General features: G+C 40.7%; 1 long non-coding RNA gene across 2 annotated transcripts in view; it reads left to right on the top strand.

The window, feature by feature from the left end:
• Nucleotides 1-27,162, top strand: part of LOC140621092 (uncharacterized) — a 419,551-nt gene that overhangs the window by 75,678 nt on the left and 316,711 nt on the right. For both annotated transcript variants that reach the window (XR_012020815.1, XR_012020814.1), the window contains exon 5: nt 6,373-6,510. This is a non-coding gene — a long non-coding RNA (uncharacterized lncRNA). The remainder of the gene's footprint in view (nt 1-6,372; nt 6,511-27,162) is intronic.

Below are 27,162 nucleotides of genomic sequence, written 5' to 3'. Positions count from 1 at the left end.
TAAGACCATTAAGGTTCAAACTAGAGATAAAGAGGTAGCAGTTTATTCAGTTCTGCTGTTGGAAATCCTAGTATCAATTCAGTTCAATTCTATTCAATTCAACAAACGTTTATTTAGTGCCAACATTGTGTATGACTTTATACTAGTTGCCAAAAAATCCAATCCCTGGCTTTTCATTCACTTTATTTCATGCCAGACTCTGCTAGGTGCTGGGAATAAGCATGTAGAGAGAGAAAGACGGGCAGACACAAGGAAATTTCTTGTGATAAATAGTAAAGGAGCAGGATAAAGTACTGTGGAATTACTGTGGAAGGAAACAAGCTATGTGTTCATGGGGAAAAAGTGATTTTGAGTTGGGGCTTACACAATGAATAAGCATTTACTCATGGTGGGAGAAAGGCCTGGGTTAGTTCATTTTGATAATTATTTATCCAGATATACTGTGTACTGGACTCTGGGGTGGGTATTGGCATTGAGGAGGCAGGTATAGTATCATCATGGCTGCCCCCAGGAAGCTCACAAGTGTCATTACAGCAGGGGGAGATAACAGTCTGAAAAAACTTGTCATCTGGTAAAGAGACCAATGAATTGACAAGGAAAGGCCTCATCTGCGATCTTGGAGGGTATTATGCTGAGTGAAATGAGTCAACTGGAGAAGGACAAACATTATATGTTCTCATTCATTTGGGGAATATAAATAATAGTGAAAGGGAATAGAAGGGAAGGGAGAAGAAATGTGTGGGAAATATCAGAAAGGGAGACAGAACGTAAAGACTCCTAACTCTGGGAAACGAACTAGGGGTGGTGGAAGGGGAGGAGGGCGGGGGGTGGGGGTGACAGGGTGACGGGCACTGGGGGGGGCACTTGACGGGATGAGCACTGGGTGTTATTCTGTATGTTGGCAAATTGAACACCAAAAAAAAATAAATTTATTATTAAAAAAATATATCTGCTTTCTAAGATAATCTTTGGTCCAGGTACAGGTGTTAGGTTTGCCCTCAGAATGGCAACAACGTTCTCAGAAAAATGCCAGGAAACACATGGTAACAAAGGCGTTTCTGATATGTTTGAGATTATGATGCATATTTGCAATGAAAGACAACACAACTGTTCAAAATGGTGCAGAGAAATATGTTATAACATGGGAAGTGATTTATGATATATAGTTGAGTTAAAATGCAGATCATAATACAGTGCATGCGATGTGATTTCACATCTGTAAATATTTAGTGTGTATTCATGGGAAATAATATAAGAATATGGTCTAAAATGTTCATATCCGTTCTATTTGGATAGAGGGATTATAAAGAGGAATTAAGAGCATTTTTCTCTTTCCTCTCTTCCTCTTCTCCTTTTTTTCTCCTCTTCCTCCTTCTATTTTGTTCATGTGCATTTCCTTTCTTTTTATGCAACAAACCTGAGTTATTTCAAGAATTAAAAAACAAGCAAATAAAAAGTTAATTAAAAAAAATCCTTCAAATTGGGATCCCTGGGTGGCGCAGCGGTTTGGCGCCTGCCTTTGGCCCAGGGCGTGATCCTGGAGACCCGGGATCGAATCCCACATCGGGCTCCCGGTGCATGGAGCCTGCTTCTCCCTCTGCCTGTGTCTCTGCGCCTCTCTCTCTCTCTGTGACTATCATGAATAAATAAAAATTAAAAAAAAATCCTTCAAATTAAATAAGCCCTTCTAGAGTAATGATAATCCTTATGGTTACAGATTTTGTTCTTCAGAAGAATCAATACTGTTGGAAGGACAACATCATTACTTTTATTGTTGTTATTTCTACTTTTATTTCCATGGCCTGGTAATATCTGAGGTTTTAATTGGTGTGCCTTCCTCACTCCCAGATCGTATAAAACACAGATAACCTGCAGAACTAGAAATAAAGGCTGCAAACCCTTGCCACAGACAGATTTGGGTGCACATTTTGCAGAACAAATTTTCCTATTGGCAGAGATCATAAAAAAAAAAAAAAGTGGTCACAGGCTGGGGAAGGGAACATGCAGATAGAAAAGGATGATAGAACGGAATGGAGATCCTCAGTCTGGGAACCCCGGGGCTGCATGGAAACTGAGTGGGCGAGGTCTGTGTAATCCTTCACCATCTCAAAGGAACTGCCGTCCACCTCTCATCCATTGGTCTTCTGGTCTGGAGTGAAACTCACCTAAAACTTGAGATTCCGTTCAACTTCCACGCATCTGTGCAGACATTGCCCACTTCTTTGCCTGAGCAGTCCAGTGTTGCATTCCCATTTTACTGATGGAGGAGTGGAAGTTTGAGGAAGCTGAGTAATTTGCTTAGAAGTCACCAGCAAGGTTGAAGCTAGAACTTGAGCCTCATGAATCTCTGCTGAGCACCCCACCACACTGCCTAAAGCTTGATTTGTGGATCACAGTTATTCACTGCCAACAGTTCTGCCCCTCATTGTTCCTTGGGCAATGACTCCTTCCTGTGATGAGAAATAAACAAGATGCTGAGTCAAATAAGTCAGTCGGAGAAGGACAAAAATTATATGATCTCATTCATTTGGGGAATATAAAAAATAGTGAATGGGAATAAAGGGGAAAGGAGAAAAAATAAGTGGGATATATCAGAAAGGGAGACAGAACATGAGAGACTCCTAACTCTGGGAAAGGAACTAGGGGTGGTGGAAGGGGAGGAGGGCGGGGGGTGGGGATGACTGGGTGACGGGCACTGAAGGGGGCACTTGATGGGGTGAGCACTGGGTGTTATTCTGTATGTTGACAAATTGAACACCAATAAAAAATAAATTTATTTAAAAAAAAAAGAAAAAAAAAACAAGATGGTGACAGGCTCCTGAAGTTGTGTCATTTCTAACGTGGCGCTCTACTCCTGCAGTGAGAGACAGGGTTATTTCTGGTGAAATCTTTGCTGTAAAGTACACCAATCAATTTTCCTTACAAATAATTTCTAATATGTAATTATGTAATCAAGCACTCCCATAAACAAGCTTGGCCTTGACACAGAGTGATGGGGTGCAGTAATATTTTAAATAAAAGATGATCACACAACCATTTATTTTGAAGTCCAATTTTCAGGATTGGGAACTATACATTAATGGAAGTTTAGAGATTAACAGCAAGCTAAATGTGAAACCCTATGAGCTAATGCCTTCGACATAAACAAATGTACAAAAATAGCATCCTGCAACTGTTTTCAAAGTCTGACAGAGTTACGGGGCTTTCTGCAAAGCAGAGGGTGCAAAGAGTACCAGATTCATCAAATTCTGGCAGCGATCTGTTAAAAAATAATGGTTTTGTCTACAAATGGAAACTGCTAACAGCTTTTCCCGTCCACTGTAATCGTCTTTCCATCTGCTTGGGTTTTATAATCGTGTCGCCTTTGGAAAATTACAACACAGAGCATATTCTCTTGGAGGTCTGTTGTTGAGCTGAATATTCTGGGCCATGAAATGGTGACAACAGTTGAAGAGTTTCCCTGCAAAAGCGTTACAACCATTGCATCCCAACAAGCCGCCCTGGTGCTGCAAGGCTCTGGCAGGAGGGGAGCAGCAGACTGCGTTTAGTAGAGCACAATTTAAAAAAATGCTCACATACACTTGAACAGGCACGATCTAACTCCCGTGGTGCCTGGAAATAATGGCTACTTCTTTTTTGCCTCCTTCCATCATCTTTCCCTCTTACTCTATCTTTTTTCTTTTCAATTTCCCTACAAAACTGTTATTATCTAAGTGCAAGGTCATGAGGGATCTGGACAGCTCCTCTAGCCTGTAATCTGATCCAGAAGGAACATTATTCTCCTGTGTCTTCAAATCCTTTGCCTGGAGCCCAGCTCATGGTGGTGTTCAGTACCTAACTGCTGAACGAATGAATGAATGAATGATGCTATGTCTCTCATATGATGATCTCTACCTTATAAAGCCTTATGTACTTTGTTAAACATTTTCACTGACACTATCCTCACAACAACATAGGAGGAAGGAAGTTGAGGTATTGTCTCAATTATTAGTTCACGTCCTTCAAGAGGCAGATGCCAAAATTGGATTAAATAGGCAAGAGATTGATTATGGAAACTGCCCTCAAGGGAAAAGGGAGAAGGGGTAGTAGAGAATGGGGGAGTCATCAGACCACGATGCAGGTCTTACTACCACAGAGGAGAGATGGAAGGATTGAGTAGTGGAAGTATTCAGCAGAAGTGCAATTCAAAGAAAGTTTCAGCAGAGCTGATGGAGAGTCTTTGGGCTGAAGCCACTGTCTGTGGGGTCCCACATCTCCCAGAAATGTGCCTGCTTCTCTCAGAAGTGGCCTTGCTGCTCTCAGACTTTGGTTGGTGGTGCCAGTGTGGTGATGGATTTCAGACAGCATGACTGGGGCCCTCAGTCAATTATACTCTATGTTATGGGAGATTGGAGAGGAGAATTCTCATGATGACCATATTCTATTTTAGAGATAAGAAAACTGAGATCCTGATAAGTTAAGAGCCATTCTCAAGGGGTCATGCCAAGTGAGTAGGAGAATAGAGGTTAGGCTCTTGAACCCTAGCTCATGTGTTTTCTTTATAGATAAAACGGTGGCTTCTTTTTACCGCTGACCCTGAGCTCCATCTAACTGGTGATGTTTGGTGGGGAGGTAAAAGTACAGGCAACCAGTTTCTAGACAACATTGGATGGACACAGTATCTGTCAGGGCATAAGAAGAGACAGGGAGTGTGGTTTCTTACACTTCTGGTAGAAAGCAGAGAATAAGGCTGGAAAGTGAGGATGAGATGTCTTATTCTGGGCAGACAAGACATTTACTTGAGAACAAATGGGTATCATTTGGAGAAAATCAACGCATGAAACCAAATAATGGGATCAATATTTTGGGATTCTCATGGGAAATCCAAGATGACAGACAATAGATAGCAGAAAAGCGGAGGAGAACTGACATACCTATGAATCGCCATCATGTAGCTTTTGAAAACACTGGCATTGAGGGACTGCCCTGCAGGATTGGATGTTGATTCGCTTATCCACTTAGAAAATATTTATTGAGCACCAAATCTGTGCCAGACACTATGATAGGCTCTGAAGATTATTGGCAAAGAAGACTCTATTCTTTTAATGATGGAATAGAGCATCCGGTGGAAGAGACAGACAGTGACTACACAAACGATAATTCTAGACACTTGGAAATGTTATCAGAGAAATACTTAGGGTATGGGAAGCAGAATAATTATGTGGTAAAGGGAAGATTCTGAGGCAGTGAAAGTAGCTTGAGATCTGAATGATAAAGAAGATTATCCATTCATTCAAATCTTCCTCTGTGAAGATTTGAGGGCACAAGTTTCAGGAGGAGGAAGAGCAAGTGACCGCCCAGAAAGAATATGAGTGTTTAGGGAGAAGAAGAAAGGTCCATGTGGACAGAACACAGTGCAGGGGGAATGGCAGGAAGTGAGATAAGAAGTAGGCAGGGCCAGATTCTGTAGGACCTTGGAGGCAGAGCAAGAAATTCGGCTTTTATCGTGTGCCAGGAAACCATTGGAGGCGTTTAAACAGGAGAACATCAAGGTGTGATTTACATTAAAAAATGAAGCTCATCGATAGGAAGGAAAGTGGAAACAGGGAGATTAAGTGAGTCTGTTGCCAGAGTCCAGCTGAGACCTAATGAGGACTTGAGGTGAGCTAGATGGACAAGCTGGAAACAGCCTAGTAGATGACACAGAGAAAAGGATTCTTTGCTGAAAGATGGCACACGTGCAAGGCAGAGAGGCATGGGGATGAGAAGAAGGTATATTGGGGTTCACATGTGGTTTGCAATGACTGCACCATCATGTGTGCATTATGTAGCAGGAAGAAACCTAAAGTGAGGAGGGTGATCTCTATTTCCAGAAACTGATGAGGGGATAGCTTGAGAAAACAAGCCACTTTCCCTTTCTGTGCCTCAGTTTCCTTCTCAGTAAAATGGAGAGTGGTATCACAATGGAATCACTAAGACACATTCCATTCTGTGATTTCCCCAAAGCCCAGGAAGGTGAAACCTGACTGAAAAGTCGGCAATGCTGGGGCTTCACCACGTGGGTTTTCATGGCCTCGGGGCTAGGAACGTGCTTTTAGGAGTCAGAGTAATTCATATAATAAATGAATAATGGAAATAAGTGTTGAATATCACCAAGTGTTGAAAGCCCCTTTTAATGGGCTATATAAAACAGGTTGTTACAGGAGACACCTGGTACAGGGGGTGTACCTCTTGCTTCCCCATTCTTGTCAGGGTCAAATTGCCCGTGAACACACACAAATCCCTTCTGTAGAGGCCATGACATAATGCCCATGAACACATACAAATCCCTTCTGTAGAAAACAGCACAGGCCATGACATAATGATTACCAATTTGGGTTTCTGTTTCTACAGGCTGTCTGATAATAATAGCACTTACTCTGTGCCCAGTGGAGGTCCAAGCAGTTCACCTGTGGCAAACTCCTGTGGTCTGCAACAAGTGGATGATGTCAGTGATAATTTCTTCCCTGTTTTACAGTGAAGACCAAAGAGGTAAGTAATTGCTTGAGGCCACCACAGCCTTTCTACAGCCTCAGCTGGGATATAACAGAAAGGACTCAGTCTTCAGGAATTGGGATGTGCCATTTGATAATGTATGACCTTGACTTTCAAGCCACTTAACACTTGTTCTTGGAGGATTTCCTCATCTGTGAAATGGCCGTAATTATAGCAACTCAGGATGCTGTGTGAGCATCGAGACAAATTGTGTAAAGAATCTGGTGCAATAAACATTGGTGCTCCCCACACATAAAAATGTTTTGTAAACCGCTGTTATCCAAAGATTTAATATGACCTCCTTGCATATTTCTAGGCATTTAACTTGGTTTTGTACAGAAATCATTTAATGTGGAGATATTTGTAGCATGGGAAATTCCTAGGGTTTCTGGATTTCTGTATGTGTGTGGAGGGAGGTGTTGAGGTAAATACTTCCTCTGGAGATTTGAAAACAGTGAGTCAGGAATTTGAACAAGTTGATATTAATTTCAGGCAATATTTTCTGCTCTATGAAGCCAACATGGAAGAAATAAACCTTAATGTTTTTTAAGTGCTTGGCTATGTTCTAGGCCCTCTGGGGGAAGAGGTGAGGTCCAGAGATGAGTCGCAGTGTTGATTTTCTCAAGGAACCTGCTGTCTACCGTGTAGTACAATGACTATATGGGGTGGATTTCTGCTGGAGGCAGAGGTTCTCACAGCAAGATCTGGTGTATGTGTGTGTGTGTGTGTGTGTGTGTGTGTGTATGAGAGACATTATTTTCATGTTAATCAAAAGGTCTTGGATTAAATAATGTTGAAAAACCCTGGCCTAGACAGAAAAATCCATAAGAGAAGAAATGAATCGGTGAGTTTGTGAGAAAGTATAACTAGTTTTTATACAGATAACATATGGGTAACCAAATATCCAAATATCCATCAGGGGGATCCTGGATCTAGGCAAGATGGCCCAAAGGCAGTGATTTACTACCTTATGACTCCTTTGAGTACCTAATATTTCATAACCTGTTCTCACTTTACCAGAAAGATAATACAACCCATCCGCAATATGATTTCAAAACAAATCAATATAGTGTCTCAATATAACCAAGGAAGAAGTAAAAGGAAAGTAGTTTAAGATAAAGTAATATGTATAGTATTTTAGTATGTGAGCACTCAGATCTGGTTGCACTAGAGAGGTAGTGGACTAATCATATGATTGTGCCCAAAACTGCCTCAGGGACACATCTGGGCCTTGGTGCCTGCTGCTACTGGGCACCTGTTTTCCACCACGTGGCTTTTCAATGTGCTATCCCACCATTCCATGGTTCAGTCCAAGCTCTCATGTGGCAGGTGGCCTCCACAAGGGTGAAACAGAAGCACCGAGGCTTTCAAACTCTAGGTTCTGCAGTCACACAGCACCACTTCTGTTGTGTTCTTTCCATCAGAGCAAGGCACAGGGCCAGCCTAAAATATGCAAGGAGTGGGTGGGTGGGAAATAGACTCTTTCTTTGCAGGAGGAGTGGAAAAGTCATGTTGCAAATGGGCATGTGGGATGAAAGATCATTGTTGCCATTTGTGGAAAAAACCTACCACAGAAGGATAAGAGCCCTGAAAAGTAAAAAAAAAAAAAAAAAAAAAAAAAAAAAAAAAAAAAAATTAAACTATTTATTGAATCCTCCATATATGTCTGGCACTGTGCTAAAGCTTTTTGTGCCCATACTAAGTAAATCTTTGAACAAGCCTATGAAATAGACATTATTATTATTTCTACCTTACTGATAAAAAATGGACACCCAGGGAGGTGAAGTAGTTAATTATGGTCTCACAATCAATAAGAATTTGAAATGGTATTCAGATCCATCTCTCCCTGACTCTGAAACCCATGGTCATATCTGTGGTTCATGTGGCACTTATTTTTTAAGTAATCTCTACACCCAATGTGGGGCTTGAACTCACAACCCCAAGATCAAGAGTCACAAGCTCTACCAACTGAATCAGCCAGGTGCCTCTCCTGTGGAAGCTACTTCGAGAAGAAGTATGTCTTCTGAATAGAGTAATGAGGTTGATTTGAGTATATGGATGGATCCAGGGACCAGACACAAAAGATATTCAATCCCCTGATAGCAGAGAACACAGCTGTTCACTTGATGCTTTTCAGTTTAGGGATATGGGGGTTTGGCCTGTGCATGTGTTCCCACATAGTGGGTTGAAAAGGCATTGGCAATTTGTAGGTCTGTGCGTTTCCACGCCTGTAAGATGTTCAGGTCTGCACCTGTACAGAAAATGTGTGGTTCGGAGTGCCAATGGTGTGAATGATGGCTGTATCAGTCACATGCGGAGGATGATTCCTAGTGACCTGGGGGATGGAAAAGAGGACAGTGTCAGAATAATGGATGAGACATGTGTTTCCTGGTGGCACAGACCTGCTAGGAAGAGTTTACAGGTGGGCATTATCTTCAAGCAAGGAGGGAACAATCAAAAACATCCTTGGTCCTTTTGATTTTTATTCATCATTAAGCAAGGTTATTCTTTTTGGGGGTCAAATCACAGTCAATATTTGTTGATTTAAAAATCATAGCAGTCTCTTTGCGAACCAAATCAGTTCGGGATGATCCTTAACTCAACATTTCTCACAAAGTTCTATTTAAGGGTATAAAGGATCTCCCTAGCATCACAGTGTGGAAGCTGATTCTGGTTTTTATTCCACCTGTGTTGTGGTCTGGCTGTGTGAAAGCTTTTTCCGGAAAAGCTTCTACAACCCCATACCCTAAGAGTTTTCTCATCTGCTCATTCATTCACTCACTCAGCTGATATTTTTTGGAAGCCTCTAGAGACATTGTTCTAAACATTGGGGATACAGTCATGAGCAAAAAGATGGGGCACCTGGGTGGCTCAGTTGGTTAAGCGTCTGACTCCTTATCTCACTTCAGGTCTTGATCTCAGGTTGTGAGTTCAAGCCCCACCTTGGGCTTCATAAAAAACAAAACAAAAAAACAAAACAAAACAAAAAATGATATGGAGTTCCTAGTCTCATGGAATTTATATTCTAGTTGGGTGGGGGGTGGGCTCTGGACATTATATACTATGTTAGATGGGGATAGGTGTTAAGAAGAGCTAAAAGGATGTCAGGAGGAAGTGATTCCCAGGCATGGAGAGCAGTCAGGACAAATTCCTGTAGGTAGGCATGTGTTTGGATGGATCAGGAACAGCTACAAGGCTCTTGTGGCAGGAACAGAGTAAATGAGAGAACCCCGGTAGGAGATGAGATCAAAGAGGGAAGGAGTCAGTCTGGGACACCAGACACCAGAGTGAAGCAAAAATCTATTGGAGAGTTTTGAAAGGAATAATCTGTCTTATAATTTTATAAGGTCATTCTGGCTCTTATACGGGGAACAGTTCAAGGGCGAAGACAGAAAAAGGGAGGGTAGCTGACTAGTTCAAAGACTGTTATAATATTACAAAAAAATATGGCAGCTTGGACTAGGGTGGTAACGGAAAGTTGTGAGAAGTGGTTTGAATATAGATATTCTTCAAAATTAAAGTCAACAGAGATTTGTTGAAAACAAGGTATAGGATGGAGTCAAGAATGACTCTAATTTTTCAACTTGAGAAACTGTAAGGATGGAGTTATCATTTACTCAGATGGGAAAGACAATGAATGGTAAGGGCAGGTTGGGAGAAAAAAGAGAAGGAGCTGAGTTTTATTTTTTTATTTTTTATTTTTTATTTTTTTAGGAGCTGAGTTTTAAAAATGTGAAGTTTGAGATGCCTAGGAGACCTCTAGGGGAGTATTTTAAATTGGAAGCTGAGTGTAGGAGTTTAGAATCCCGGAGATATGGCAAAATTAGTAATGAGTATTTGCATATCATCAGCATATAAATGATATTTAAAGCTATGAGATTGGATAAGTTGAACTATCCAAGAAAGTAAGTGTAGTTAAGTAATAAGAGAGATCCAAGGAATGGGTCTTTGAGCACTCCAGCATTCATAAGTCAGGAAAAAGAGGAGGTGCCAGTGAATGAGCCTGAGAAAGAGTGGTGTGTGCTAGGAGGAAAGCCAAGTGATGTCCTGAAGTCAAGTGAAGGAAGTATATCAAGGAGTAGGAAGAGGTCATTATGTCAAATGTAGCTGATAGGCTGAGTCTGGTAAGAATTGAGAATTGGAAATATCAGAAAGGGAGACAGAACATGAAACTAACTCTGGGAAACGAACTAGGGGTGGTGGAAGGGGAAGTGGGCGGGGGGTGGGGGTGACTGGATGACGGGCACTGAGGTGGGCACTTGATGGGATGAGCACTGGGTGTTATTCTATATGTTGACAAATTGAACACCAATAAAAAATAAAAAAAAAAAAGAATTGAGAATTGAGGGCAGCCTGAGAGGCAGAGCGATTTAGTGCCGCCTTCAGCCCAGGGTGTGATCCTGGAGACCCAGGATCGAGTCCCACGTCAGGCTCGCTACATGGAGCCTGCTTCTCTCTCTGCTTGTGTCTCTGCCTCTCTCTGTGTCTCTCGTGAATAAATAAATAAAATCTTAAAAAAAAGAATTGAGAACTGATTTTGAATGTCAGTATAAAGGCTGTTGATGACCTTGATTGAATTAGTTTTGGTGAGGACATGAGGTTGAAAGCTTGACTGGAGGATGTTCAAGAGAAAATGGAAAGGGAAAGTGAAGACAGAACATGGACTACTCTTGGGAAGAGTTTTTCTGTGAAAGCAATTGACTGTAGCTGAGAGTGGTTGATATGGGACATTACATCATATTTGTGTGCTGCTGGCTATGACCCAGAAGGGGAAATGATTGATGATAGAGGATATGGGGGAGATTAGTTGGAGCAGTTTCCCTGAGTTGGTGAAATGAGATAGGATCTAATAGGCATACAGAGGGATTGGTCATAGATGGGAGCATATCATTATTGTATGGGAGGAGATCCAGTATGTATGGTTCAGGGGCATTTAGTGTGGTACATTTATGTGGGAACAGGTGGAAATTACCTTCTGATTGCTCTACTGTCTCAACTGAATAAGATGCAAGGCCATTCATTGAGAATAAGGAAGTAGAAAAAGCTTTACACAACTTTGAAGAGAGATTAGAAGGTGAGAAACAGGCAGCCAAGAAAGTGTCAGAGATATTTGAATAGGGGCGTGCAGTACATTTCATGAACAGTAATGAGGGCTGTTTTGAGTTTAGTACTTGGGAATTTGAAGTGGAACACCCATGTGCTTATGTGTTTTCCTCCAGCTGTGTTTGCAGACACAAAAGAAGATTGAGAACTAGTTTTAAGCATGTTTTATTCATTTGTTTGTTTGTTTTACTCCAAGTGAGAGTGGAGAGAGAAAAGTTGCCAGTCTGTGTTGACAACTAATTATAATGATGTGCTGTGGATTTTTTAAAAAAGATTTTATTTATTTATTCACGAGAGACACACAGAGAGAGGCAGAGACACAGGCAGAGGGAGAAGCACGCTCCCTGCGTGGAGTCCGATGTGGCACTTGATCCCAAGACCCCAGGATCACAACCTGAGCAGAAGACAGACGCTCAACCACTGAGTCACCCATGTGTCCCTGGGCTGTGGATTTTTATGTGAATAAAATCAAAAGGTGAGGGGTGAGGAAAAATAAGTGGAATGGATTTTAATATGGTTGAGATCAAGGGATGGTTGGAATGTGAGCACAGCAGGAGAGAGCTGGAGATGGAGTCAGTAGTAAGTGTAGGATTCTTCCAGTTGATCTTTTTAGACGGATAGGATCATCTGGGCTATGACATGGGATGGGTTTGTGAGATGGGTTAGAGGATACAATTGTTGTAGGATATAAAGAGAATTGAGAAGCTAGATGTTGGATGGATCATCTATATTGATATTGAAAGTATCAGCCTGAAACTCTGTATATTACTACTTACTAGGATGATTTCCTAAACACTAAATTCTCAGGGAATATTTGTTGAATGAAGGGTTGTTCTGCAATGACAAGTTTCAATCTCATACTAGTTTCTTGTGTGCACAGTTGAGATAGAAATAAGTAGATCTTATTTCACAGTGAGCCAAAGTGAGGGTACTAGTCTCTAAAAATAGAGGATAGCAAATTAGCTCTTTGGGGGAATTACTTGGCAAATTCTATTTCACTGGACCCTGCAAACACTTAGCTTCCCAGAGCACTAACAGAATGAACTCACATAACATCAACAAGCATTTTTGTCTTTAAAAATGTTTCTGTTTCTATATAATTAGGTCTTTGGAAGAAAGACAAATATAAACAGAGGGTATTGTGTACAGAGAAGGTGACGAAGGGGAAAAGAGTCAATGGAATTTGGATTTTTCCTCAACGTTATGAAGATCCCTAGAGTTTAGTGTTTTTTTCTTTTTGTTTCCAATTAAAATGGAAAGCTTTGGAGCTGACCTTCCCTTAGAAATAGTGGGTACTGTGAGAATGCAGTGCTGTATTTATACTGAGAAATGGATTGAGTTTCCAACCTTTCAGGGTTGGCCTATTTGGTAGGTGAAATGTATTTTCCCATTGAAACATTTTTGCATATGGAAGTCAGGTTCCTAGGCAAGTCTTTGTCTTCATAATGAACCCAAAGTAAAGAGTATTATTTTGTTTTGTCTTAATAAAGAGGGTTGTAACATTTTGTAATACTATATTTATATATTTGGAAGGAGGATTGTCTTCCCTTTCCTTTGGAGCTAGCTTGGCTGATACTTAATTACACCAATATCTCTTCCCTTTTAAGGAAAAACTGGGGTCTAGATTGAAGTGTTGAAAATGATTCTTTCACTTGGTCTACATCTTAGTTTCCTCTAGAAGTAGAATCTCCTGAGAAATATGGGGGAAGAAAAGGGATAAGTCATTTCAGTAGCCTATTTTGGCTTTGAGTTTAAGCATCATCCTACAATTAAGGTTATACCAGTAATAAAACAGACACTGTATTTTAATTCCTGTCTAGTGCCTGCATTTACATTCCAATTGGACCAGAATTCTTAGGACAGAATAAAGTGGTATTTTGGTATCCTCAAGCTTCGACAATATTATATAGTGTCAGACCAAGATGCACTTGGTGATGCACTTCATGGATGCAAGGAAAGGCAGACTTGCCCAGCAAATTAATCTGATGCCTGTCGTCCCCTCACTGTTTGAGAGTTTCTCCTTGCTGTTGACACTGTGCCTTCCTCTGCTCCTCTTCTACACCCTTCTCCTGCCATGGCTGTCATGTCCTTGAAAGGGATATATGATGTAATTTAAAGAGCTCTGGCAAAAGGCTTCCCACCTCATTACCATTCAGTCTGTTTGCAGTGCACCCATCTATTCTTTTTTGGAAAGCAGTGTGGTTTGGGGAAAAGACGTGACTTTGGGGATGGACAATTTGATTTTAAATTGGGTTGACTATCTACTTGGGAAACTTCATTCATTCTTGGGGACTTGGTTTCCTCACATGTAAAATAAAAGATGCCAACTAGGACCCAACTTGAGTAATTGCTGTGTGGATAAAATGTCCTCACCAGTACCTAATGCTGTGTCTGGCACAATTAGGTATATTAGCATGGATATATTGCCTCCCTTTCACTAACTTTAATGGTAGCATTTATCTACATTTTATAAAATGAAACCAGCTGAGACTCTGAGTGGGCAAGTAAACTGCAGAGCTGGGATTCACATCCAGGTTTGTCTTACTCCTATTACATTACACACTCAGCGCCCTCCTAGAGGGTCCTTCATGTCACCCACAGGGATGGAATATTAATGAAGGTTGCTGCTGGTGCTAATGCACAGCATGGTCCCAGAATGCCCCTGTTGGACAGCAGGAGGATGCCTCTTATGGTACAGCAGAATGGCACCCACTCCAGGCTCTTCCCAAGAACAATTGTGACTTCTGGTGATAAAGTTTTTAACAAGAAATGAGGTCATTTTCTTCCTTTCTGTGATATCAACAGGCCTCATTTTAAAAGGCCATTTTTCAAACAATGATTAGAAAAAGCCATACTGGGTAGAATGCCAAATCCAAGAATCAGCCTGATTAGATATGACTCTCAAAACTAAAAAAAACAGTATATTTAGTAAAAAAATGGAGAGAGACCTGTAATACACATCATTTTGACTTTTAATAATTGAAAATGAAATAGAACTTTGTTAGACAAAGATATGGCCTAACATGGTTTCTTGTGTGAAGGGAAAGCACCGCAAACCTCCTGAGGTCTGTTGATCTAAGAGTAGCTTTGCCATTGCACACCTGGCACACACCTTTCAATCACCAACAAGACAAATAAGAGGAATTACTAGGGCTTCAGAAGGTTTTGGATTACAAGTAACTTCTTGATGAGAAAATTGGTATTGGAAATATCTTTCTGTGTCAAGTTCAAAAAGTTGACCAAATCTCTCCCTTCAAGGATTAAGCTGTCTTCCAAGAATTTATTTTACTTACAGAAGAGACAGGGTGTCAAAATGATGGAACAAGAGGAATGAAAATGGCTGAAGGAGCCCATTATATGAAGAGATGCACAAAAGAGGAAACGAGATTGATGCAAATATATAGAGAGAGACATGATCTATTACAAGGCAAAAGAAAACCTGGTCTGGGTTGGCTTCTGGCCAACTCTATGAACTTCATTTGCTTTTTTCATCAGAAACTCTGGGGAAAGACATAATCATTTTTCGATTGGAATTTGATTCCCTTGTAGCTGTGTAGGTGGGAAATAACTTTGGATTGCTGTGCTGGTCTTCTGTGTTCCAGGTACACCCTTTCTCATTCCTACATTGCAGCCATCTGTTGGTAATAAATCTCTGTGCGGTTGCCATCTGTGGGTGGAGAGGAAGAGTGACATGCTTCTTTATTCAGGGAACTTTGTATATAGTTTTGGTTCTAAGAAGGACCCTGGCACTAAGGATGTGGATTCACTCTCAGAAAGCATAAGTCACACGGAAATAGATATTTTTAGATAGGATCTCATTAGAGTTAGAAGCTTCCAACACCATAAGCAAGGCTATGTGAGCTTGGGCAAGAGCTTCATTGCTCCGTGTCTCTTTGCTCATCCATAAGGAAGAGGATAATGCCCTTGTAGGGTTTTGTTAAGGGCAAGTGCAAGTGTAAAAGGCACACAGTGTCTGGCACATAGTAAGTTGAATCAGTTAGGGTTCATTCAGAAAGCAGAAATTAAACAATTCAGTCAAGAAATGAGCAGAAGATGTGAACAGACATTTCTTCAAAGAAGACCTACAAATAGACAGCAGGCACACGAAATAATGCTCCACATCACTCGTCATGGGGGACATACAAATCAAAACCACAATGAGATACCACTTTACACCTGTTAGAATGGCTAAATTAATAAGACAGGAAACAACAAATGTTGGTGAGGATGTAGAGATAGGGGAACTTACACTGTTGGTGGGAATACAAGCTGCCACAGCCACTCTGGAAAACAGTATCGAGGTTCCTCAGAAAGTTAAAAATAGAGCTACTCTATGACCCAGCAATTGCACTACTGGGTATTTACCCCAAAGATACAGATGTAGTGAAACAAAAGGGCACCTGCATCCCATTGTTCATAGCAGCAATGTCCACAATAGCTAAATGGTGGAAGAAGAGGAAATGTCCTTCAACAGATGAATGGATAAAGATGAGGTGGTATATATATGCAATGGAATAGTCCTCAGCCATAAGAAAGGATGAACACCTATCATTTACATTAACATGGATAGAACTGGAGGCTATTATGCTAAGTGAAAAAAATCAGTCAGAGAAAGCCAATTATCATGTGGTTTCACTCATATGAAGAGTATAAGAAATAGTGCAAAGGACCATGAGGGACGGAGGGGAAACTGAATGGGGAAATTTAGAGAGGAAGACAAACCATGAGAGACTTAACTCTAGGAAACTGAGAGTTGCTGGAGGGGAGGTGGTGGGGGGATGGGGTCACTGGGTGCTGGGCATTAAGGAAGGCACTTGATGTGATTGAGCACTGGATGTTATAGGCAACTGAATTATTGAAAACTACATCTGAAATGAATGATGTACTATATGTTGGCAAATTGAATTTAAATTAAAAAAATAAAAGAAAGCGGAAATTCTAGCAGAAGAGAATTTAACATAGGGGATTTACTAAATAGTGATTGGAGGAACAAACCAGAAAAAAACAAAACAAAAGCCAACAAACAAAAGCCAAAATTCCCCACCGAGGCAGCACAGGCATAGTAACTGGAGAATGAAGGAATGTGGTGGTGTTCTCAGAGTGTGGAAGCTGGGAGGAGGAGCGTGGGACCCAGGCCTCTAGGAGGGGATACTGGCCAGCACCTGGTGTTTTTGAGGAAGCACAGTGAGACCAATCTTAAGAGTGTGGGAAACAAACAAACAAATTGGAAACTAAAACAAATTGGAAACTAAAACAAATTGCTGGCCAGGTAAAGAGCTCTTGCCTGTGTGACACAGACAGGAACAGAGAGTAAAGCAGGAGGGACATTCTGGATGTCTGCGGCTGGATGGGCAGGGCATGGAAGGGAGCAGTTGGCAACAAAGAAATACAGTTTGCCATCTTAGTCTCAGCACCAGAGCAGAGCGCAGAAGTGTGGAAATATAACTGAGAGGCAGTAGTTTAATAACTGGGACATAAGAACTCAACAAATATTGGCCACACTATTTATCTGGCGTCTCCTCCCTTTCTCCCCTTCCTGCTTTTTTTTCCACCCCAGTAACCTTGATAATTTTTTTCTTCTGTATACTGAAGGATGAAACCAAGGATAGTAAGAGAAAAAGTCTCAGTAGAAGACAAGAATATAGAAAGAATGAGCCTAGTCTCGCAAGAAGTTGGAAGCTTTGGCTATAGGATCATACTTCTATTTTGGCAGATCAGATTTTGAGCCACTTTGAGGGACTCTTCCCAAAAGGGGAGTTTGCTGATGTCTCCAGTGAAGAGCTGCTCTGTTAAACAGGAGACTCTTCCCATACAAAAGTCAGAGTAAAGTTAATTCGATGCTTTCTAGTTAACATGTTTGTCCCGGAGGAGGGAGGACCGGCCACTGTATGAAGATGGGAGGAGCATGTGCAGTGATACCTGCCGGATATGGCTGGAAAAGTGCACATGGGGAGATGTTGGGAGGTGGCCAACTTGTCAGTCTCCAAGTGTTAGTCTGACACATGCTGCACGGTTACTTTTGTATCACAGTAGGTGATACAAAACTCTGGACTCAGAGGTGTTCAAGATGCAGTTATCACTCTCAAAGTGCTCAAAGAAAGCAAGGACAAAAATGCCTAAAATATAAGGTACAATGATAGAATCGATCATGCTTTGAGAAGTAGCAGCAAATCCTTTCTCCTCTACTGGTTCAGCTCCATTTCTTGTGCCCTTTTCAAATCTTAGGGGTTTCTATAAGCTATGACAATAGCAAATGGGTTTTCCATGATTAGAGGTAGAAAATAAAGTTGGAAAAAAAACTCAATGAGGATGGAGAAAATACATAATTTTGTAGTTTTAAGATGATCAGATACCATTCTACAAAACTGACAATTTCGGACTTAACTGGTCATCTGTCCACCCGTCCACCTATCCATTCTGTCCACTCTCCTCATTCTTCTGTTTCTCCAGCCCACAAATCTCTAGAGTGGCTACTTACTACCTACCATACGTTAGACTTGGTACTCAGTGCTGGGACCATTTCAGATGACAATATAGTTCCTGCCCTCACACTCAAACAGGGAGAGACAGGTATACAAAAACCAAACTATAACAAAATGGGAAGTACTTTTATAGAAGCATGGACAAGATACTATTAAAAGTAAATCTAGGGGCACCTAGGTGCCTCAGTGGTTGTGTCTGCCTTTGGCTCAGGTTGTGATCCTGAGATCCCGGGATCAAGTCTCATATCAGACTCCCCACAGGGAGCCTGCTTCTCTCTCTGCCTGTGTCTCTGTGTCTCTCATGAATGAATAAATAAATAAATAAATAAATAAATAAATAAATAAATAAATAAATAAATCTTTAAAAAAAAAGTATATCCAAAGCAATAGGAAAACATTCCTATTGATGTTCAGTGTAGGACCTTAATCAGGATGTTCAGTGTAGCACCTTAATCAGCTGCTGAAGAGTCTAGTCTCAGATCCTGGATCTTGCCATTATTGGCTCTGTCAGCAAGATCCTTAAACGTTTTTCTGCCTTTATTTTTATCTTTTAAGATTTATTTATTTAAGAGAGAGAGAGCGGGCAGGGGGAGGGGCACAGGCAGAGGGAGAAAGATAATCCTCAAGCTGACTTCCCACTGAATGCAGAGCTTGACATGGGACTTGATCCCAGGACCCTGAGATCATGACCTGAGCCAAAATCAAGAGTTGACCACTTAACTGACTGAGCCACCCAGGCTCCCCATGCCTTTAATATTTTTTTATATTTAGAATGGACTTCTGGTACTTAGCTCATAAAATTACTACTAGGATCAGGTGATTCAACATATATTAAGCAATTAGTTCAGTGAGGATGACAGAACATGAGAGACTCCTAATTCTGGGAAATGAACAAGGGGTAGTGGAGAGGGAGGTGGGCAGGAGGTTGGGGTGACTGGGTGACGGGCACTGAGGGGGGCACTCGATGGGATGAGCACTAGGTGATTGCTATATGTTGGCAAATTGAACTCCAAAAAACCCCACCATATATTAAGCAGTTAGAATCATGTCAAGCATTTAAAAAGCATTAAAATATTGGCTAATATTAATGTTTTAATATTAACTTAGAGTTTACATTCATCATTGCATTTAATCCTTAAAACCTCTCCTTGCCCTGGGAAAGCAGGCAAAATAGTAATTACTTTCCAAACAGGGAGAACCAGGTCCAGCGAGATTATTTTTTGGGGAAAAGCCACAGAACTGCACAACAGTGGAGCTAGAAATCTATCTCAGCGCTTCCTCTGTAATGCTCTATTATGCCACGAAGCCTCATACACTGACTTGGAAAAGCAACTGTTGTTTCCCAAGTGTCCGAGCAACTGACTGGGCTGCAGCTGGGCTGACTGTAAATACAGCCAAATGATATCGGCTGCAGTCTAAGCAAGTCACTGCCGCTTTGCCCGCATCTGCCACTCAATACAAGGTCCCTGGTGATGAAGGAACAGAAGGCGGGGGTCAGGGAGCTGCCAAACACCAAACATACATCTTAATTGGTTACAGGCAGTCACCTCCATCCAAATCCTTGATGGGAAAATGGTTCCCACAGGGGTCCATAGAATTAGGAATTCAATGTCCTTTAACATTGAAGCTGGCTTTGGAGTCCAAAATCACTCAAGAGTGAGGTATTTTTGATTGATATTCTATTCCACATGTGTGTAGGTTTTCTTGATTGTTTCATTTGGCTTTGGGGTTGGGTCCTGTGAAAATGCAGCAGAGCATTGAGTGCTGAGAATGTGAAGCTGAGAGAGAAGAAGGAAATGGTGCAGGAGCCTAGTGCTTACCAGAAAAGGAAGCACAGACCGCAATTTGTGGCTGCTGCTGAAGGGAGGGGTGTGTGGGAATTATGAAATGGAACCTGGAAGACTTGAGGTCCTGCTCATTTAAGTTCATCTCTTGAGTGCCACATGCTGCTCCTTGACACAGCTGAAATGGCTCTTTCTTTTGCCAAGTTCCTAGGCTAGTAGGGCAATAGTGTAAGCATATACTTCTATTACAATGCAATATGGGATGGTAAGATTTTTCTACTACACCTGGGATTTTGGGGTTTTAGTGAGTAGATGCCATCTGAGCAGGGTTTTAAAGTATGAATAAGAATTTTCCAGGCAGATAATTTGAGAAGGTGCATTCTAAGCTGAGGCCATAGTATATCTAAAGACCTAGAATTATGCCCATGTTCAACTTAACTCAATTTGGATTCCTAAATAGTCGTACCAATTACTAGGACTTGGTATTATCCTTTTAATTTTTGCCAAACTAGTGGTTGTAAAATATCTCATTGTGGTCTGAAGTTGTGTTTCCTTAATTGCCGATAAGGTTCAGCATCTTTACGTGTTTATTGACAATTTATGTTTTAGTGTGATAACTGTTCATGACTTATGCCCATTTTTCTATTTGGGTTGTTTGTATTTTTTTTAATTTATTTTTTTATTCATGAGAGACACAGAGAGAGAGAGGTAGAGACACAGGCAGAGGGAGAAGCAGGCTCCATGTAGGGAGCCCGATGTGGAACTTGATCCTGAGACTTCAGAATCATGCCCTGGGCTGAAGGCAGGTGCTAAGCCACTGAGCCACCCAGGGATCCCCCGTTTGTATTTTTCTTATTGACATATAGGAATTTTCATATATTCCAAATGCTAATTGATTCTTTGTTGGTTTTGTTTTGCAAATGTATTCTATGTGTATTTATTCTCATATACATATGTGTATCATATATCTCCTGTATGTTATATATAATCATATATGTAAATTATATATTTAGATGTATTTACATATTGATGATATAATATAAAATAATTATATATAATTTACATATATTTAATTGGTCCCATTTTAAATACATATATAATATATATAAACTACTCTCTCTATATTATATATATAATATATATGTATATATACATCATACAAATGTGTCTCCTATGGCTCATCTTTTCATTTTATTTTATTTACTTTATATTTTAAAGGTTTATTTATGTATTTGAGAGAGAGAGTATACACTCACGGAGAGAGAGGCAGAGGGAGAGAGAGAATCCCAAGCAGACTCCCTGCTGAGCATGGAGGCCTACTTGGGGCTTGGCTCCATCCCATGACCCTGAGATCATAACCTGAGTGGAAATCAAGAGTCAGATGCTTCACTGACTGAGCCACCAGGTGTCTTTCATCTTTTCATTTTATTTTTAATTTTTTAAAAAAGATTTTATTTCTTTTATAGAGAGACAGAGAGAGAAAGAACATGAACAGAGGGAGAAGTAGAGGAAGAGGGAGAAGCAGGCTCCCTGCTCAACCTGACAGGAAGCAAGAGCGTGACAGGGCTCAACCCCAGGGTCCGCAGATCATGACCTGAGCCAAAGGCAGATGCTTAACTGGCTGAGCCACCCAGGCGCTCCCATCTTTTCATTTTATATTATTTATTGATGTATCTTCAATAAATATTCTCTACCCTGAATCACAAGAATATGTTCTTATATACATGTATAAATAGTTTTAAAGTATTGCTTTTAATAGTTAAATATATAAATTATTTAGAATCAATTTTCATGTATGTGTTTACGTACATGATGCAGGCATCCACTGCAATTTATTTTTCAAAACAAGTGACTGCGTCACAGCACCATTTATTGAGTGGTCCATGTTATCTCATATAATCTGAAATTCTAACTCTGATATATATTACATTTCTGAAGGTAATTATTCTAATTAACAATAGGTTAATTGAAAAAACTTTATGAAACCTCTTTATAAAGTACGCATTAATATCTTTATTTTACATAGAACTTGACTAAAGTTGCATGAAAAATGCTACAAATCCTTTTGACAGCAATGCCCACATCCCCAACAAATGGGGAAGTGAGAAAGTCAGGTCATGCAGGGACTTGGGGGACACCAGGAGTTAGTTCCACAAAAACTTAGAAGCCATCACAATGCTTTTAGCAGGGAAGTGACATCTTTGATTTCCATTTTAATGATTCTTTAGCTGTTGAATAAAAAGTGGGTGGTTTATCGCCCTCTCTGATTTATTTCCATTCAGTTTTCCCTCCCTTCCCCTGTGATCCTCTGCACTGTTCCTTATATTCTACATAACAGTGAAACCATATGATAATTGCCTTTCTCCAATTTACTTATTTCACTCAGCATAATACCCTCCAGTTCTATCCATGTCAATCTATGCAAGATAAACCATGAGAGATTCTTAACTCTGGGAAACAAACTGAGGATTACTAGAGGGGAGGTGAGTAGGGGATGGGGGTCACTGGGTGACACGCATTAAGAAGGGCACTTGATGTGATGATCACTGGTCGTGATATGCAACTGATAAATAGTTGAACACTACATCTGAAACTAATGATGTACTATATATTGGTTAGTTGAATTCATATTAAAAAAAAAAAGTCACGAGAAGGCAAACATAGTTGAGGGAGGCACCAATTAGATGGCTCTTTCAGTGGTCCAGGTGTGAGATGCTGGCACCTGGATCTCCCAGAGTTCAGTGGAGATGGAGATAAGTGAATGGTTTGGAAATACATTTTGGAGGTAAACACAGTAGATCTTGCTGTTCAAGTGGGTTCAATTGGAGACAGAGAGAAGGAGAAGGGTCAAGGAGGACATGTAGAGTGAGCAGCTGGGTAATGGTGGTGCCCGTTGAGATAGAGAAGCCTAGGGTGTCACGAGGGGAGTGAAGGGACACACCAATTTGTGATGCCTATGTTGTCATGCCTATGCTGCCTAAACAGAATTGTCAGTAGGCACACTTGATATACAAGTTTGGAACTGGGGCAGAGAGGGAGTCTGGTCTATAGATGCACATTTGGCTTAACTAGTGACTTTAGCTGGGAGATTGACAGAGGAGTGGTTTGATAAGGACTCCTGATTTTGGTGAACTGGAGAGCCAATGGGAAATGACATTGGAGACAGTAAAAGCAGATGAATCTTTCAAGAAGCTCAGATTCTTGAGAGACCAAAGGCAGAAGAAACAGAACTAGAGGTGAACAGAGGGTTAGGCAACTTTATTTATTTATTTTTTTAAGATGAAAGGGATGTGTGGAAGGAATTAATACAGAAGTAGTAGTCAAAAATAAGGAAGGAGAGGAAACCTAAAATAACATGACTGAGTCCAGGGGGGTGAGGGGACGGGGTGCAGGGGATGTCCTTTGCTTGGAGGGCAGAGAAGTAGCATGCCATTTCCTAAAAGTGGCAGAGGAAGGTGACACTGTAATGTGATGTCAAGCTGGGTGGTCTGGGTTTACATTGGGCTCTGCTATTCACAAGCAGTAGAACACTTTATTTTTTTTAGATTTATTTATTTATTTATTTATTTATTTATTTATTTATTTATATTTATTCATGATAGACAGAGAAAGAGAGAGAGAGAGAGAGAGAGAGAGAGAGAGACAGGCAGAGGGAGAAGCAAGCTCCATGCAGGGAGCCCGATGCTGGACTCAATCCCGGGACTCCAGGATCGCGCCCTGGGCCAAAGGCAGGCGCCAAACCACTGAGCCACCCAGGGATCCCCAACTAGAACACTTTATTTTTATTTTTTGTTTTTGTTTTTGTTTTTTGTTTTTTTTTTTTGAACACTTTAAATCTTACTCTCTTCCCTGGAAACATGGGAATGATGATAGTATCACCCACATGCAGGACTATTATAAGGACTAGATGAGATACATACAACACTTAGCAGAGGGCTCAATAAACATGAGGCCATACTGTATTAATGAATATAGGCTTACATTGATAGGTGGGAAATCAAAGGCATTCACACTGAGTCCCCCAGATTGCTCGGTGAGGTGGTGTTGGGCTGGATCATGAAGACCACCTGTTTGCAAGAGCTGTTCTGGATGATGGAGAGAGAATGATTGCTAGCACTGCTATCCTTCTGCTGGTGTTGCTATAGCAGGGGAAAATAGTTTAAAATGAGAATAAAGGGCAAGAATTCAGACTGTTCTTTTCCTGGCTGATACAAGTGATGGAGATTGGACTGAATCTCTCACATTCTTGAAACTGGCCCCAAAATGGCATAGAGTGTTCCGGGAAACTGGAAACAAAACCTTCCTTTCTGGGTGGTGCCAGATCTGTGGACATGCTGTCCGTTTGACAGGTTGCCTCTGAAACATGGCAGAATGGGTCCTGTTTTATGTAGAACTTGTTTGGAATTCAACTGGTTTTTTTCTTTCAGGGTATCTATGGTTAATGGGAGGGCAGATTTCAGCTCTTCAAGATTATGCATACCATTTAATCAAATGTAGTTCGGAAGACACATTGCAAGAAGTTCTGATGGGGATCAGAATATACGGCTGATCCTAGTTCCTTTACTGTCTAACTGTGCCACATTGGTCAGCATCTGGAAAAGGAGGAATGTGGTCTGAACGGTTGATTTTCATCTAGTTCTTCAACCACTTGGCAACACAAGAACCTCACTAAGCAATTCTTGCCTGAGAGGTGATGATTGTTTTTGCACCTTGAAAGTGTATGGATGAAGATCTTGTTAGCAGGAAGATGTCTCCCAATACAACAGAATTAGTGTAATTAATTGATTAATGGGTAATTGTTAATTACTCATTATTCTTTCCTGTTTCCTAATAGGTTTGCTTAAGAAAACATTTATTGTGGGGTGTCTGGATTGTGCAGTCAGTTAGGTGTCGGACTCTTGGTTGTGTCTCAGGTTGTGATCTTGAGCTCATGGGATTGAGCCTCCAGTCAGGCTCAACGCTCAGCATGAAGTCTGCTTAAGACTCTCTCCCTCTCCCTTTGCCTCTCCCCACTGTGCACATGCTGTCTCTTTCTCTCAAATAAATAAATTTTACAAAAAAAAAAAACACACCCCATTTATTGAAGGCCCTCTTTGCTTTTAGGTGCTTTTAGCACCTAGCTAAAAGTTTGGTAATCACCGAGATAGATCTAGCCCTGTGTTCTTGGGCATGTGACCTTTTAAAAATTATTATTAAACCATTCCCCAAAGGATCTTCATTTCCCAATAGTGTATGTTTCAATACCTCACTTAATGTTTTGGACTCAACTTAATTCTATTCATCAATTATCATGTACTTTGAAGATGATTTTTATTCACATTTGTATGTTTGGTGTCCAGCATAATTCCTGGCACATACAAGATGTGCAATCATATCTGAAAGAAAATATAGTTTGGGAAGGTGTAGTGTGCATCATGTCATTTCTGTTTTGGTACATTATGGAGGGAAGAGTGTAAATGGCAGGGAATTAGCATTTGTTCAGCATTTATTATATAACATTTGTTATGTAACTTTGTGCTACCTTAAATACATTTGTTTATATGATGCTTTTTAATTGCCTGCTTTTTTTAAATGAGAAAATGAGGTCCAGAAATGATGTGTAAGTATTTCATGTTACTTAGCTATTATGTAGCAGAGACCTGATTTAAATCATGATCTGACTCCAAAGATTTTGCTTGTTCAATTTCTACGGATTTTCTACAGTTGCAGGAATTACTGTTGTAATCAGATGCAAAACCCCTCACCAGTGCTATTACATAAGTAAAGTCTCCATGATAATTTGAGGTCTCCAGGTCCCGCCTGCCTAGTGTCAGGCTCTCTCTAGCTTCACTGTCACTGACCACAGAGGTCCCAAAGGCTGTAGACCAGAACAGACCCCAGATGGATGATGGCATGAAATTATAAATTGGAGATAAAATAAGTGCTGTTGTTGTTTTTAACTATGGTGATAATGATGGCTTACACTGACATGATGCTTTACAGCTTGCAAAACACTTGTCCATGTGTCAACGTTCCTGGGAAGTAGGCAAGACGGGTCAGCAAGCTTAGGTCCACCACCTGAGCTTGCTGCTGGTTATTGACCTGGCTGAATCTGGTCTTTTTGCCCCTTGTCCGGTGATATGTAGAATCATGAAAGACACCCTTAGTTTAGATTGACCATGTGTATGCCAACTATAGGCTAACCCAGCAGATACACAGATTTATAGCTAGGCTTAAAATAGTAGCAACATAATTTCATAACAGCTCACAATTTATTTTTCCTGTTGTCAAGGAAAGATGCCCCTTTCTTCTTTTTTCCTTTGTGCTTCGTAAGAAAACCTAGTTGTGGGTTGCAATCAGGAGCAGATAATGGGGTCCTCTCAGTTTGTTCGATTTCCAGACCATCACAAAGGAAGGAAAAGCTTTTCTGTCATTTGGAAAGGATAATAAACAAGACTCTGAGTCAGGCAATTTGCAAGAGACCTGAGCAATTATGATACTTGAACCTGTTCTGAAAGGAGCTCCCCACCCAAGAAGTTCTTTGTTGAGCTTCTAATGTATCCATCTAAAATTGCAGCCAGTGAGGGCACCAGCAGGCACATCTTGCAAAGGAGCTAAGACATAGTTCACCTCTGAGCTGACCATTCACCAAGAATTATATGCTTCTGTGGGTTTCAATGGGGGTGTTTGTTTTCTTGTCCTCTCTCCTTATCTGAGTTGTGTTCTGTGTCTAGAACATCCCACTTCCTCTGGAGACAGGCAGTTTGGTTTCAAAGAAGCACGTAATGGATTTAGGAAACATAGTGTCTGGGATTGGTTACCAGCTCCACCAGTCTCCAAAGGGACTTTGTAATCTTGGGAGAAATATTTTGTAAGCCTCATTTCCCTCATCTGTGAAGTGGGAATAAGACTAGACTCAGAGGGTTGAGTGAGGGCAACATAACACTGAAATACTTTGCATATAAAATTGATCTTATCATCTTATTTATCACATATTTTCACATTTATGGAGCTCTCTCTTCTTTTGAAACACACTCTCCATTTCCAACAAATGCTCCTTCCTCAAACTCATTTTAACTTGTCCTTTGTCATTCTTTTTTGGAAGGCTTAGGGCTCTGTGATGGTTAATTTTAATGTGTCAACTTAATTGGGCCATGGTGCCCAGATAGTTGGCCAAATATTATTCTGGATGTTTCTATGAGGTGTTTGGGGGTGAAATTAACTTATAAATCTGTAGATTTTGAGTAAAACATATTGACCTCCATAATGTGGATGAGCCTCATCCAATCAGTTGAAATTCT

Source organism: Canis lupus, chromosome 2, assembly GCF_048164855.1.
Source record: "Canis lupus baileyi chromosome 2, mCanLup2.hap1, whole genome shotgun sequence".
In the NCBI taxonomy this organism is placed as follows: domain Eukaryota; kingdom Metazoa; phylum Chordata; class Mammalia; order Carnivora; family Canidae; genus Canis; species Canis lupus.
The sequence above is the reverse complement of the archived record's forward strand: the minus strand, read 5'-3'. Positions and strand labels throughout refer to the sequence as shown.